The following is a 14,568-nucleotide window of genomic DNA, read 5'->3' as shown; positions in this document are numbered from 1 at the left end:
ACTAGTGATGATATCCACCTGATACACCCTTTCAATCCTCAAAAAGAAGGTGCTCAAAACAATACATTATTTTCCTCGTCCCCTCTCTGCTTTTAAAAGCCTTCCATTTTGTGCAACTCTTTCTATTTGTTAGACGACATTCATGAATTGTTGAATAAAGCCAGTTCGATATTCAAATGAACTGAGTTATAAAGGAAAAAAATCAGATTGCATTAATTTTCAACACTAAACTCATGTGCCAGAAAACCATGTGATTCATTTAAGAATCTAAAGGAAACAACTCTGATCAAAAGATATACCATCTAAATTGAACTTCTAGTGTGAAGACCATCTACAAACTTTAAGAATATGACAGAACTCAGGGAGTATTGTTCCCATAAGTCCTTCCTGAGGAAATTAACTAGAAAATTATTTTTAGAAAACAAAAACAATTAAGGACATCACCTTAAACTGGTGATAAACATTGGATATATATTTATTTGTAAGAAGTGATAATCATAAGGAACACCGATAAAGCACGTGTAATTTAAATGGTCTGACATTTTAGATAAATAACACAATTAATAAATTCATAAATTAATAATAATCTAATAATAATTAATACTAATTATGATATTAATTATTAATAATAATTTAATAATAATCTCACAATTCATAAAATTGAGAGAGCATGTGGAAAGTAGAATCATTTAACTAACTGCCTTATAAGTATATACTAGGAGTAAGAGACATTACTTCAAATTGGATTTAGAGGTAAAGGGGATGAGGAAGAAAAAGTTTTGAGTGAAATTCAATATTGGTCATAGAGGGGAATAATGGACAAAATCCAAAAAAAGTGAGAAGACCAAGAATACTCTAAAAAAACATTCCTATAAAAGTAACCATTAATCTAAAACTACAAATCTTTATAAATCTCCAAATATATGATGAGAGAATAAATGATAACAAATTTATATATCTCTATGTAAACAAAGCTTTCAAAATGTAAGAAACTAGAGGATAAATATATCAATTGTAGCAACAATTAAATGGGCTTTTATCACCAGTAGGAAAAAAAAAAAAACACCTTCTTACTGGCTAAAAATTATACCCAAAAAATAAACTAACCTTAAGAAGTTATAAAAATTAAAAAGATGCACAGATATGTCCTATTCAAATGCAATTGAAAGAAAGTGCAGTGGGGTGCCTGGGTGGCTCAGTCGGTTAAGCGGCCCACTTGGCTCAGGTCATGATCTCGCTGTCCGTGAGTTCAAGCCCCGCGTCCGGCTCTGTGCTGACCGCTCAGAGCCTGGAGCCTGTTTCAGATTCTGTGTCTCCCTTTCTCTGACCTTCTCCCTGACCCTCTCCCGTTCATGCTCTGTCTCTCTCTGTCTCAAAAATAAATAAACGTTAAAAAAAAAAAAAGAAAGTGCAGGTTAAATCTTGATATTTGAAAAGAAAATCTTAGACCAAAGAGAGTATAAAATGATGAAATTATAATTTTCTAAATTTAAGAAATATTTCCCTGTGAAACTATAATGGTCATGAATTTTTATGTAAGCAACACAATGAGTTTCACTAAACGGCAACTACAGCAGGTACAAGGAGAAATAGACAAAAACAATTAATAAAGGTAAAATTTAACACATCTCTCTTGGCCCAAAGAGATCAAATACACAAAAATTTCGAAACCATATTGAAGTACTGAATATTTGTTATCAATAATTTAGCCTTTATATATTGTAATTTTAACTCAGATAAAGATACTAACTTCTCTTAAATGCACAGAAAGTGTTCATGAAAACTGACCATTTTTTATGTCACAAATGAAATCTTAAATATTTTAAAAAATAGAAATAAGGAATGCCTGGATGACTCAGTTGGTTGAGCATCTGACTCTTGAATTCAACTCAGGTCATGATCCCAGGGTAGTGGGATCAAGCCCTGCATCAGACTCCATGTTGAGTGTGGAACCTGCTTAAGATTCTCTCTCTCTCCCTCTGCCCCTCTGCCCTGCTTGTACTTGTGAGTGCTCTCTCTCTCTCTCTCTCTCTCTCAAATAAAAAAAGTTTAAAAGTAAAAACATAGAAATAAGACGAAGAGAATTATCTGTACTCTTTTCTTTTTTTTTTTTTTTAACATTTTTTTTATTTTTGGGACAGAAAGAGACAGAGCATGAACGGGGGAGGGGCAGAGAGACAGGGAGACACAGAATCGGAAACAGGCTCCAGGCTCCGAGCCATCCGCCCAGAGCCCTACGTGGGGCCCGAACTCCCGGACCGCGAGATCGTGACCTGGCTGAAGTCAGACGCTTAACCGACTGCGCCACCCAGGCGCCCCGACTGTACTCTTTTCAATAAAGCTAGTAATTTATAACAAAATAGAAAAAGAAAAAAAATTCTTCTACTTAGAAATTAAACATGCAGTGTTAAACAACTGTTGGATGAAACTGGAAATTGTAACACTTCTCAAAACATAAACGAGACCTATCAGAATCTGAGATATAGCTAAAGGAATTTGATAGAGTGAAATATATACATTATATATCTACATCAATAGCAATTAGAAAAAATATCAAATAATTAAACACTAAACTTTTAAATAGTTATTTAAAAGCCAACAATAAATTAAGCCAAAAGAAAATAGAACTTGAGAGAGTTGTCACCCAAATTAAAGTGTTCCTCAACACTGTTTTAGGATATTCATACAAAAGCTGTGAGTAAACAGAGTTCCTAACCTTTTTCACATGATTTGGATAAAAGTCACTTTGGGAATGCAGGTTGTTTAATCCCCAAAGCTCAAGTGTTGAGGTCACAATTATTAATGCAATATGCCCACAATTTGACTGTATAGATATAAATTTTTAATATTGCAATTTTAAGATTGGTCAACGGACATAGTATTCCACAAAATAAATCCCACTTTCCAGAATAATTTCCTCATATTAATAATTCTCAATATATTTACAGTATATTTCAGGAGAGCGTTTTTTTCCAGAACCTATTGAATTTTTTTTTCCATGCATCCACATTCATAAGAACATTTTGATAGATATGATGGTTTCTGTTTGATCAATATTAATTTAAAGCTGCTGGATATCCTTGGAGAGCTAATCAAGAAGGTAAAAATTTTTCCACATTAATGTTGTCAAGTGACAGTAGATTTAAGAGGTAATGAACATTATTTACTTAAAAAGAAAATGTTTTCCCTTATGCAATTACTGTTAGAGGAATCATTAGCCACAACAAAAGCTCTATGAATCAGTTAAACATATGTCTCATTCCATAATTTATACCTCTCCCTAACAGTCTGTGATCCCTTGGGTCAAGATTACTTTAGAAATACAAAGAGAACCCTAAATCTAAATAATTTCTATTATAAGATGAACATGTAAATTATCTGCTAAATTACTTGTACTTAATTAGTAATTTTGCATAATGACATACATTCTCTTTGGGTCTCTTCAGGCTCTGACAGATAACACTTTACAAATGTTACTTAAGTTCCAATTACAGCACAAACCTTGTAGAAATGTACTATTAATCTAAATATGCAAACGTGAGCAATCCTGGTATTCCTTCGGCAAACTATAATTCAACATTTCTGCTAAAGGGTACCTTGGCTCATTCTGAATGCTGTTTCCTATGTTGTTTGTTACATGAGAGACTAAAACTGTCAATTTTTTAAAGTTCCTGAGTGGAAAACACATTGTACCCTTATGAGAATAAACTCATTTGACTTTCAGTTTAGAAATTCAAATTATAAAAATTATTTTTTTTATGTGAAAGCTATCTTTTTTTTGGTGGCCAAAATTAAAATAACCACGTAACACATTGCTACTACTAATCACACTGCAGGGTTCAGCTTGAATTGTTCTAATCTTGTAATTACTTTGTGTCTTCAGCTATTACATAGAATTCACTTAGAAGGACAATATATTTATTGAAATAAAATGCTCAAAGAGAAGTTATTTATTTATTTATCAATTTATTGAGCACGTACAAGGTGTCCTTCTCAGACTTAGAGGTGCTGGCTCAATGGGGAAGGCAGACAAAGTATCTGCTCGTAAGTAGTTCATATTTAGAGAGAGCGTGGGCAATGCGTGTGTGTTGTGGATGTGTCTGGATGTGTGTGGAGGAGGGAGAGAAATAGAGAATGTTCAACATTTTGGAAAATCATTTCACCATGGCAGGACCGCTTGTGGTATATGAGTTGTCAATACAGCCCCATGCACTGATGTACAACAAAGGTGATTTTAGATCTTATTTTAAAATATTTTATATAGAGAGAAAAATGTCTACATTATTTGGTTGAGTTTTCATTCTTGGGTTTTATCACCGCATCCCAAAATGAACATCATGGTTCTATTTAATCGACCAGCATATTTTTCCCAATTAAGCAACAAAAATATTGAGAATACATGCAGATTTTAATAAAGAAACACAATAACCAAAAAATTCTAAAATATAAATACATTTCAAAAAGTGTTATTCAGTCAATAGAATGTTTAAAAAAGTCTTAAATCCATTACTGTCAAGGTTTCTTTTCTTTCCTATAAAAAGCAAAAATAATACAAAGTATGGTCAAGTATACAGTATTAGAGAAAAATTAATACTGTTAGTTGTATGTGAAGGTATCTGTACTATGATGAAAGATAGTTCAAATGTGATACAATTTATTCCTTTTTATTGAACAAAGATACTGTTTTTAGATGATTCAATGAGCAGGTATACAAAAGTGAAGTATATAATAAATTAAGCTACCATACGCACAGTTCAAAAAGAATTTTAAAGTAACACAGGAGATGTCATTTGGAATAACATACTATAATATGCAGAGCTTGTCAATATTTGAAACCTTTAAAATTAGTTTACAGGAAAAAATACTCCCTTTTCCAATGACATAACTTGTACAACAGATGGAAGAACACTAATGGGTTAGTAGGTAACATAGGTTTACGGCCAACTTAAATAAGAAACACCAGGTGTTTTAGCAAATTATTGCATTATTCATCCACAGTATTTAGTTGCCAAGAACTTTGAAAAGGACTTCAAAAATCAATGAATTTACTGGGATAGTAATGTATAAGGTATAGCAATAATGTAAATCATTTCTGGAATCAGAGATTATTTGGTAGATTTTTATTGTACACATTGAAGTATGATTCTTCAAAGAACCTTTTCTAAATACTTTTTTATTTTGTTGTATTTTTTGATGAAAGATTAAAAATTGCAATTAAAGTACAGCAAATGTTATTATCAATTTTTCAGATACATTTACAAACTTAAAAGAGGTTCTTCAGCCACATGGAATTGAGGCATATCTCACTCATTGACGTATATCTCACTCAAATGTAGAGAATGATCAAGGAATTACTAAAAACAACACAATACAAAAATAACTTCCTGAGAATTTTTTCAAAAGTTTTTAGTTAAAATTCGGTTAGTTAACATACAGTGTAATATTAATTTCAGATGTATAATATAGTGAGAATTCCATACAACACCCCGTGCTCATCACAGCAAGTGCACCCTTTGATCCCCATCACCTATTTCACCCATCCCCTCACCCACCTCCCCTCTGGTAATCATCAGTTTATCCTATTTGTGACAATTTTTAAAGTTTCCCATATTGGCTGAAATTTTACGAGGATGGATTTAAATGAAATGATTTGGAAACATCTTGCTGTAACTTGGTTGCTTTTAAAAACATAATAATTCTAGGGACGTCTGGGTGGCTCAGTGGGTTGGACGCCCAACGTTGGCTCAGGTCATGATCTCACAGTTGGTGGGTTCAAGCCCCACGTGAGGCTCTGTGCTGATAGTTCAAAACCTGGAGCCTGCTTCAGGTTCTGTGTCTCCCTCTCTTTCTGCCGCTCATGCTCTGTGTCTCTGTCTATCTCAAAAAAGGAATAAATATTTAAAAAAAAATCAAAAACATAATAATTCTAAGTCAGCATGAAATTAGAATATCTTACTGAGTAATTAACATTGCAGACTCTAGTACTTAACAAAAATACTTGTGAATACTATAGCATGACTAAGAGGTGAAAAGAAAAAAAAAATAATTAAAAATAGTGAACCAAAAAGCTATAGGAAAGTTGTGAGGCACACTGGCATATATAAATTACATACATATTTGCAGCTACATATTGTTTGAAAATAACTTTATTTTGATAGTTTAGTTATTATAACAAAACCAATTGCAAATACAGAGCAGGATATTTGAGATGATTTTTAAGAGAATTATTTTTAAAGAAAATTTTAACAATATTAAATTAGCAGACACTAACGAAAAGTAATGATGATATTGATACTCATAATAGAGCTTGTTTAAAATATTATCAGCTTATGTTTCTTTTATTTTTGTACAAAATAATAAATCTATGTTATAAAACATAGCATAACATGTTATTGAAATTATTTTTATTTTTATTTTTTTGGTTTTTAAATACAATCACAACTTTCTTATAGCTTTTGGGTATTAGAACTGAAAAATATAAACTCAAGTCCTGGATCTGCCATCTTCTATTTGATTTAATGTCTGAAAGTTCTATTAACTTTTAAGAGTTTTTATCTTTTTTAAAACTCTTTTAATGTTTTATTTATTTTTGAGAGAGAGAGAGAAAGAGCAAGCGAGCAAGCAGGTGAGGGGCAGAGAGAGAAGCAGTCACAGAATCCAGAGCAGGCTCCATGCTCTGAGTTACCAGCACAGGAGCCCGATGTGGGGCTCAAACTCACAAACTGTGAGATCATGATCTGAGCCAAAAGTCAGACACTTAACCGACTGAGCCACCCAGGCACCCCGAGTTTTTATCTTTTTTAATAATATGATACTATTGTTTCTAGATCCAAGAGTTGCTGTTAGAGAATGTCAAGAAAAAGTGCTTTGAGTAGCTAAGTATTCAGGAAATTTAAAATATAATTTTTATTATTAATTTGAGAAGATATAAGTATTAGGATGTTGATAGATATACATTATTTTCATTAGAAAGTACACTCTGGGGGCGCCTGGGTGGCACAGTCGGTTAGGCGTCCGACTTCAGCCAGGTCACGATCTCCCGGTTGGTGAGTTCGTGCCCCGTGTTGGGCTCTGGGCTGATGGCCCAGAGCCTGGAGCCTGCTTCCGATTCTGAGTCTCCCTCTCTCTGTGCCCCTCCCCCGTTCATGCTCTGTCTCTCTCTGTCCCAAAAGTAAATAAACGTTGAAAAAAAAGAAAGTACACTCTAGAATATGCTCTTATTATATAATGAAATGTAATAAACATAATATTTTACTGAAGAAAACATTTTCATCACCTTACCTAAATCAAAAATGTAAATATGTGAGAAACTAATCATAATCACACCTATTAGAATTACACTAAAAAAAAATAAAAGGTGTGAAAGGACAAAAATATTAACTAACATTTTTGTGCTATTCATTTTGCAATTATATGTGCATCCAATCATCACATTGTATGCCTTAAATTTACATGTTATATAGCAATATCTCAATGATGCTGGAAAAAAAATAGGGAATGGTTAGATGTATGGTATATCTGTATTAGCAATTTTAGAAATGTGAAAAAAAAAAAAAAAAGACAAAGGCGGAGATTTTAGTGATGTGTCCTAATCAAGAAATGCCTAGGGCTACTGAGAAGCTGGAAGAGGCAAAGCAGGGATCATACTTCAGAACCTCCTTCAGAGCGAGCATAGCCCTGCTGATAGCTTGATTTTGGACTTCTGGCCTCAAGAACCTAGAAGAGAAAAAATTTCTGTGTTTTAAGCCAAAAAACAAAAACAAGAAAACAAACAAACAAAACACTAACATATCTTAGTGGTGCTATTTTACATTTCTGACCTTCACTTGCCTCTGGAATACAGGCACTTACATAGTATATTACTAATTCGATGCTTCTTTATTAGATTTGGATGCAGAAATGAACAACACAGGGTCACATCTGTACACTTAGCAAGTAGACAAGGACTCATGTCATTCTAGGACTGTTGTGTAGCACATCTGTGATGTAACTAGTCCTGATAGTCATACATTTAGAAGGATAGGTGACACGTGGTTTTATTTGAGTTGATGAACTCCGGCACCACGGTTAGTTTTCTCCTAAATACAATGAACCTGCTTTATGCCCGGTTGTACAGTAGGCAAGCATGACTGTATAAGGCACTCCTGCGATGCCTAATTTTTTTTAAAGAATTATTTTCTGCCTAGATGGGCTACATGCAGTCTGTAATAATAATTTGCAGATACCTAGACTCATTTCTCCATTTCTTGATTTACCTAATTAGGTGGTGACCATTGGCATGCTGCTATTAGAGAATGGTTATCACATTTATACAATCACTCAACTTATATTCTGTTTCCTCTTACAAATATTTCAGAAAGGTTTTGTTCTTCATTGATTAGGTTTACATTTTAAATTGTAGAACTTTCCTCTTCACTCCACATATTCTCCACATGAATTCTATACATAGTATAGAATTATCTAACCTAAGTTTCTTTCCATATAATCTCACTCTCCATAAATATCCCAATTTCTAATAGTCATATCATTATTTTTTAGTTGTCGGAATTTAGAACATTTACATTCTATTCTAGCTTGAATGTGAAAATACTGTTAACGGTCTGCAGGAAGATTCTGAAGTTTAAGATCCAAAACCACAGATTTACAATATTATGACTTATTAATTAATGGAAGTTACAGAAACAAGTATTGTGAATGGACTTGCAAAGAGAAGAAAACTTTTGAAACCAGATTTGTACCACATAACAAAGTAATATTTCAAGCATATGAACAAAAGTGTTTGTTTTGTTTTATTATCTCTCTTGCTAAAATGTATTTTATTTCAATTTGATTCATATTCAAATTGTACCTTTTCAGGACATTTTTTTTTTTTGCATAGAGTTCATATCTTCACTTTTTCTTGAGTTTTTAAAAATAAAACTTTCTAAATTATTTTCCTAGGCCTAGATGCAGAGGAACTAAATACTCTAAAACTTTCCATGTCTGAAATATTTTTTTTAATTTTTTTAAAATGTTTATTTTTGAGACAGAGAGAGACAGAGCATGAATTGGGGAGGGTCAGAGGGAGGGAGACACAGAATCTGAAACAGGCTCCAGGCTCTGAGCTATGAGCACAGAGCCCAACATGGGGCTCGAACTCACAAACCATGAGATTATGACCTAAGCTGAAGTTGGACACTTAACCAACTGAGCCACCCAGGCGCCCCTGAAATAATTTTTATGTCTCATATTTTTAATGGTTTAAGCATTTTTAAAATTCTGTATCCAAAATATGCCCCCTCAATAATTTTGTATTATTATCCCAGTGTCATATCGTATTCATAGGTCCTGATTAGATTCTATATTAATTCAATTCTCATTCTTAAAAAAATAATTATTCTTTATTCCTTATTACTTCAGTAACCTTTTTTGATCCTTAGTTTTATCAGCTTATTCAGACATGTCTTCATATGAACACCATTCATTCTTCTATTACTCACTTGTGCCTTTCAAATTGAAGATTCTTGATGTTTTCCTGCATTTGGAAATTCTTCTCTGAGGTTTTTCCTTTCCCTCTTCAAATATCTGTTTGGTAATCTAAACCTCTTTTTACATGAAAATTGGAATCTCTAAATCCATCTTGAGTGTCTCAGACTTTTTTTTCTATTTACATATCTATTTAGGGAATGTTCTTAACTTCTTCTTCCAGTCCTTCCATTTTCCCTTAAGAATTGCTCATATTCTTTCTTATTTGCTTATTGTTAAAACATTAACATGTATTTGAATACAAGTTAATTTAAAAAGTTAACTCCTTAATCCCTAATATTGCCAATTCAGTTGTTCCTACTAATGATCTCACCTATAATATAACAAGGATTACATGAGGAAACTGTGTAAATTGTCATCCACTTGTCAATGTTTAGGAACTTATTTTCAGGAAGGTCAAGCTACACAAAGAGCACTTAAAAATCTATAATCTATTTTAGTGACCTAAGGATTTTGTAAACTTTTATATAGAATCTGCCTCCCTCCAAAGAATATATCATTTCCTCAAACCTTTACAACTCATTTAGTACCAAACACAGAAAAGGCACATTAATCTAGTCAAGTAAATGAAAAGGTGAAAGAGTGAATGAATGAATATAAAGAGTATAAATCATCTTTATATAACCTATATTTGAGCAATTATGTGCCTCATTTTCTTTATTCCTCACTTACTGAAGATTTTTGGGAAATAAACTTCTATATCAAGTTAGTGGCATATGAAGTACAACACTCAGGGAGTTAATATAATAAATGTGCTATCCCATTAACCATATAAATTACTAGTGGAATGTAACATGGAATAGCCACTTTGACAGTTTGGCAGTTTCTTACACAACATACACTTAGCATTTTACTTAGCTAGGCCATTTCTAGGCATTTACCCCCAATAAATGAAAACATTCAAGAAGATCTGCAAATTAGAGGAATTTTTTTTTTTTTAAATACCACATATCCTATCAGGTAAATTTTCCAAGGTGTACTATTTTTGAAATTTCTTGCTATTTTGTCAAAATTATGCTCTGTGTTTAATATTTGGCATCAACTTGATAATGTTGAGTTCAATTCTTTAGCTATTGAATAGGAGAAACATAAAATGAACAAAGGGGGAAAAGGCATATCACAATAAGACTGCTCTAAATAAAGGACAAAGAGAAAATCTCAAAAACACTCAAAGAAGAAAGGAAAGCAAGGTAACTTCAGAAGTGCAACAATATGACTTACAACTAAATTTCTAGCAAAAACAATGAAGCCAGAAAACAAAGTAGTGGCATGTTTAATGTGCTGAAAAAAAAAAAAAAAAAGAAAAATAGTGAACAACCTAATACTGTCTAGCCAGTGAAAATAACACTTAAAATAAAAAGAAATATGAAGTAAAGATCATTTTAGTCAAATAAAAAAGGTAATTTATCAACAACAAATCTTCAATGCAAGAAATATTAAAATAAGATATTCAGAAAGAAGGAATGTGGGTATACATTATATATAAAGAGAAAACAGATAAATATAAATTAATATTAATAGTACAAAGCATTTAGTATTTGTAGTGTTATGTATATGCAGAATTAAATATCATGCAAATGAGTTTTAAAAGGTAAGAAAGTAGTAAATGGGTTGAAATAATCTTAAGCTTCTTGATCTACCTGGGTACTGATAAATTACTGGCATGCATCAATGCATCATTTGTCTAAAATGCATGTTAAATACTAGATTAACAGCTAACCTATTGGTCTAACAAGTAAATAGAGGGAAAATGATGAAATAATAAAAATAATAAACATTTTATTGATCCAAGAGAAGCGAAAGTAGAGAAGAAACAAAACCTCAGGTAGGCCAAAAATAATAAAATATTATAGACATAAATTAAAGTAAGTAATAACTGCATTCAAAGTAAAAGAAATAAATATTTTAATTAAAACTGACAATGTCAGACTGGGTAAAACCAAAAAAAAAAAATTTAGCATCTATTGTTTATGAGACACATCTCTTCCATAAAAAACATTCATAGAGTTTAAGTGCAAAAAGGATAGGGAAAAAGATAAAGTTTGTTTATCTGTTTTAATATTGCACAAAATATTAAGGCCATTTTTTTCCCAGGGCACCTGGGTGGCTCAGTGGGTTAAGCATCTGCCTCTTGATTTCAACTCATGGTTTGTGAGTTGAGCCCTGTCAGTGCAGAACCCCCTTAAGATTCTCTGATTCCCTCTCTCTGCCCTTCCCCTGCTCCTGCGTTTCTTTCTATCTCTCTAAATAAATAAATAAACATTAAAAAAACGTAATTTTCCCTTTTTTATTACAAGAATTAACTGTTAATAATGGAACCTATTATATATAAGATTAAAAACAAAATCCATAATAAAATAATAATAATATTCAGTTGATAATAACATTTTTAATAAAACCGAAAAGGTGTTCTGACTACAGGGTGAAGACATATAAATGGCCAAAAAATTGATGGTGATAATGATTCCTTAATTGTCGGTATTGATCTTACGTAGGCAACATTTCCTAAAACTGAAATGTTAATATAAATAATGATTATCTCCAAAAGTCATGAAAAATTGAAAAAAAAAATTAAATTGACAATTAAGTTTTAAATTCAATAATGGGAATTTGCCATGACTTATTTTCTTTTTTAAGTGGTTTTTTTTTTTTTTTATTTTTATCTTGAGAGAGTGTACCCATACATGCAAGTGGAGTAGGGGCAGAGAGAAGAAGAAAGAATCCCAAGCAGCCTCTATGCTGACAGTCCTACAAACCACAAAATCATGACTTGAGCTGAAACCGGAAGCTTAATCAACTGGGAATTTACCAAGTGTTTTATTATACTATCATAAGCTTTAATTATCTTATTTTTTTATATTATTCTGTTCTCCAAGTTTCCCTTTGCTTATTTTAAAGTCAAAGGGTTTTTTTGTTGTTGTTAATTTTATTTATTTATTTATTTTAGAGAGAGTGAGAGTGGAGGAGAGGGGCAGTGAGAGGAGACAGAGAGAGAGAGGGAGATATATATATATATATATATAGAGAGAGAGAGAGAGAGAGAGAGAGAGATCTTAAGCAGACTCCATGCTCAGTGCAGAGCCAGATCCCAGGACGAACCTGGGATCATGACCTGAACCAAAATCAAGAGTCAGATACTCAACCAATTGAGCCACTTAGACCCCCAAAGTCAAAGTATTTCAAGTTTGGTTGGAAAATAGTAAATTTTGGATTTGATTCTAGAAATCCATGGTAACATTTATATTGTTGAAGTATCCCCACTATTAATTGCATTCCCTTTATTATTAGTTCATAAAATACATATTTGGCAAAGTATTTGAAAAGGTATAATGAAATGCACTATTTAAGTGCAAGTATTCTGAAAATTCTACATGTGTTGACAGAGTAGACAGATATTATTGAGTTATAAAATGGCCTTATGTTGTAAGTTTCCATTTAAATATAAGATGATCAGGTCCCTGGGAGAAAGACGGGTCATTGGGGCAGACAGCACAGAGAGGGGCTCAGGGGGAACTTGGTGCACCAGACCTTGCAGCTTAATAGTCACCCTTGATGTCTACAGCTCCCTTTTTCCTTTTCCCCTGATGATGAGATCCAGCAGCCAGAAGTTAACCATGTCTATTCAATTCAAGATCTATGCCAGAGAGATCTTTCACCCTCATGGGAATCCCACCGTTCAAGTTGATCTCTGTACCTGAAAAGTGACTCAACTGGTGTTTATGAGGCCCTAGAACTCCTTGACAATGATGTAAACATGCTGGAAGGGGAAAGGCGTCTCAAAGGCTGTTGACCACATCAACAAAACTATTGCACCTACTCAGCTTAGCAAGAACCTGAACAAGAGAAGACTGAGTGTTGATACAGACAGATGGAATAGACAGAGGGGTGTCTCTGTCTATCTTCAAACCTGGAGCTGTTGAGAATGGGGAATGGGGTGCCCCTGTAGCTCCACATTGTTGACTTGGCTGGCAAGTTTAAAGTCATTGGTATGATCAACAGTGCTGGCAAAGAGCTGGCCACACAGGAGTTAAGATCCTCCCGTTTGGTGCAGTAAACGTCAAGAAAACCATATGTATCAGACGGAGGTTCACCACAACCTCAAGAATGTCATCAAGAAGAAATATGGGAAAGATTCCACCAAATGTAGGCGATGGAAGCATGCGTACTCCTAACATCCTAGAAAAGAAAGAAGCCCTGCAGCTGCTGAAGAATGAAATCGAGATAGCCACTTACACCAGTAAGGTCACTATTGGCATGGATGTTGCTGCTTTGGAGTTCTTCTGAGCAAGGAAAGTGAGATCTGGACTTCAAGTTGCCTGATGACTCCAGTAGGTACATCACATCTGACAAGCTGAACCAACCTGTACAAGTTCTTCATCAAGGAAACCTTGCAACTGCCTCCTGCTTAAAGTGAACCACATTGGCTCCATGATCAAGTCATGACCAAGTCTTCAGGCATGACTAAGTCTTTTCAGGCATGTGAGCTGGTCCAGGAAATACATGGGGATTCATGATGGTGTTACCTCCCTCTGGGGAGACTGAAGACACCTTCACTGCTGGCATGGTGGGTGGGGATCTGCTCAGGGCAGATCAAGACTGGTATACCTTGCTGATCTGAGCACTTAGCCAAGTACAGCCAGCACCTCAGAAATCAAGAGGAACTGGGCAGTAAGGCTAAGTTTGCTATCAGGAACTTCAGAAACCCTATAGCCAAGTAAACTCTGGGCAGGAAAGCCTCTGAGCCCTTCAGTCACTACTGGGCTGATTAGACCTCTGGAACTCTCTTGGAAACACCAGCTCTGTAATCATATAATTGACCCAAATCACTATTTTTCTGACCTTGCGTCTCATCAAGTATCTGGAGCCATGTGTACCCACAGTGTAATCTCAGAGGTATCCAAATGGCAAAATCCCTAATAGTTTTGTGTGCAAAAGAAAAGAAAGACCTCAGTGACCAATTAAAAGTACTAAGTACTAAAAAAAACACAAAAACTATTAACCATGTTTTGAGATAGAATGATTTGCTTGTGCAATTGTGACATC

General features: G+C 33.6%; 1 pseudogene; it reads left to right on the top strand.

Annotated features, from left to right (window-relative positions):
• The first annotated feature begins 13,139 nt into the window (after positions 1–13,139).
• LOC124520979 (alpha-enolase-like) lies at positions 13,140–14,243 on the top strand (annotated as a pseudogene).
• The last annotated feature ends 325 nt before the right edge of the window (positions 14,244–14,568 follow it).

Source organism: Lynx rufus, unplaced genomic scaffold (genome assembly GCF_022079265.1).
Source record: "Lynx rufus isolate CCGP_SWC_20201006 ecotype Redwood Valley unplaced genomic scaffold, mLynRuf1.p SCAF_3, whole genome shotgun sequence".
In the NCBI taxonomy this organism is placed as follows: Eukaryota; Metazoa; Chordata; class Mammalia; order Carnivora; family Felidae; genus Lynx; species Lynx rufus.
This window is presented reverse-complemented; position numbering and strand designations above follow the sequence as displayed.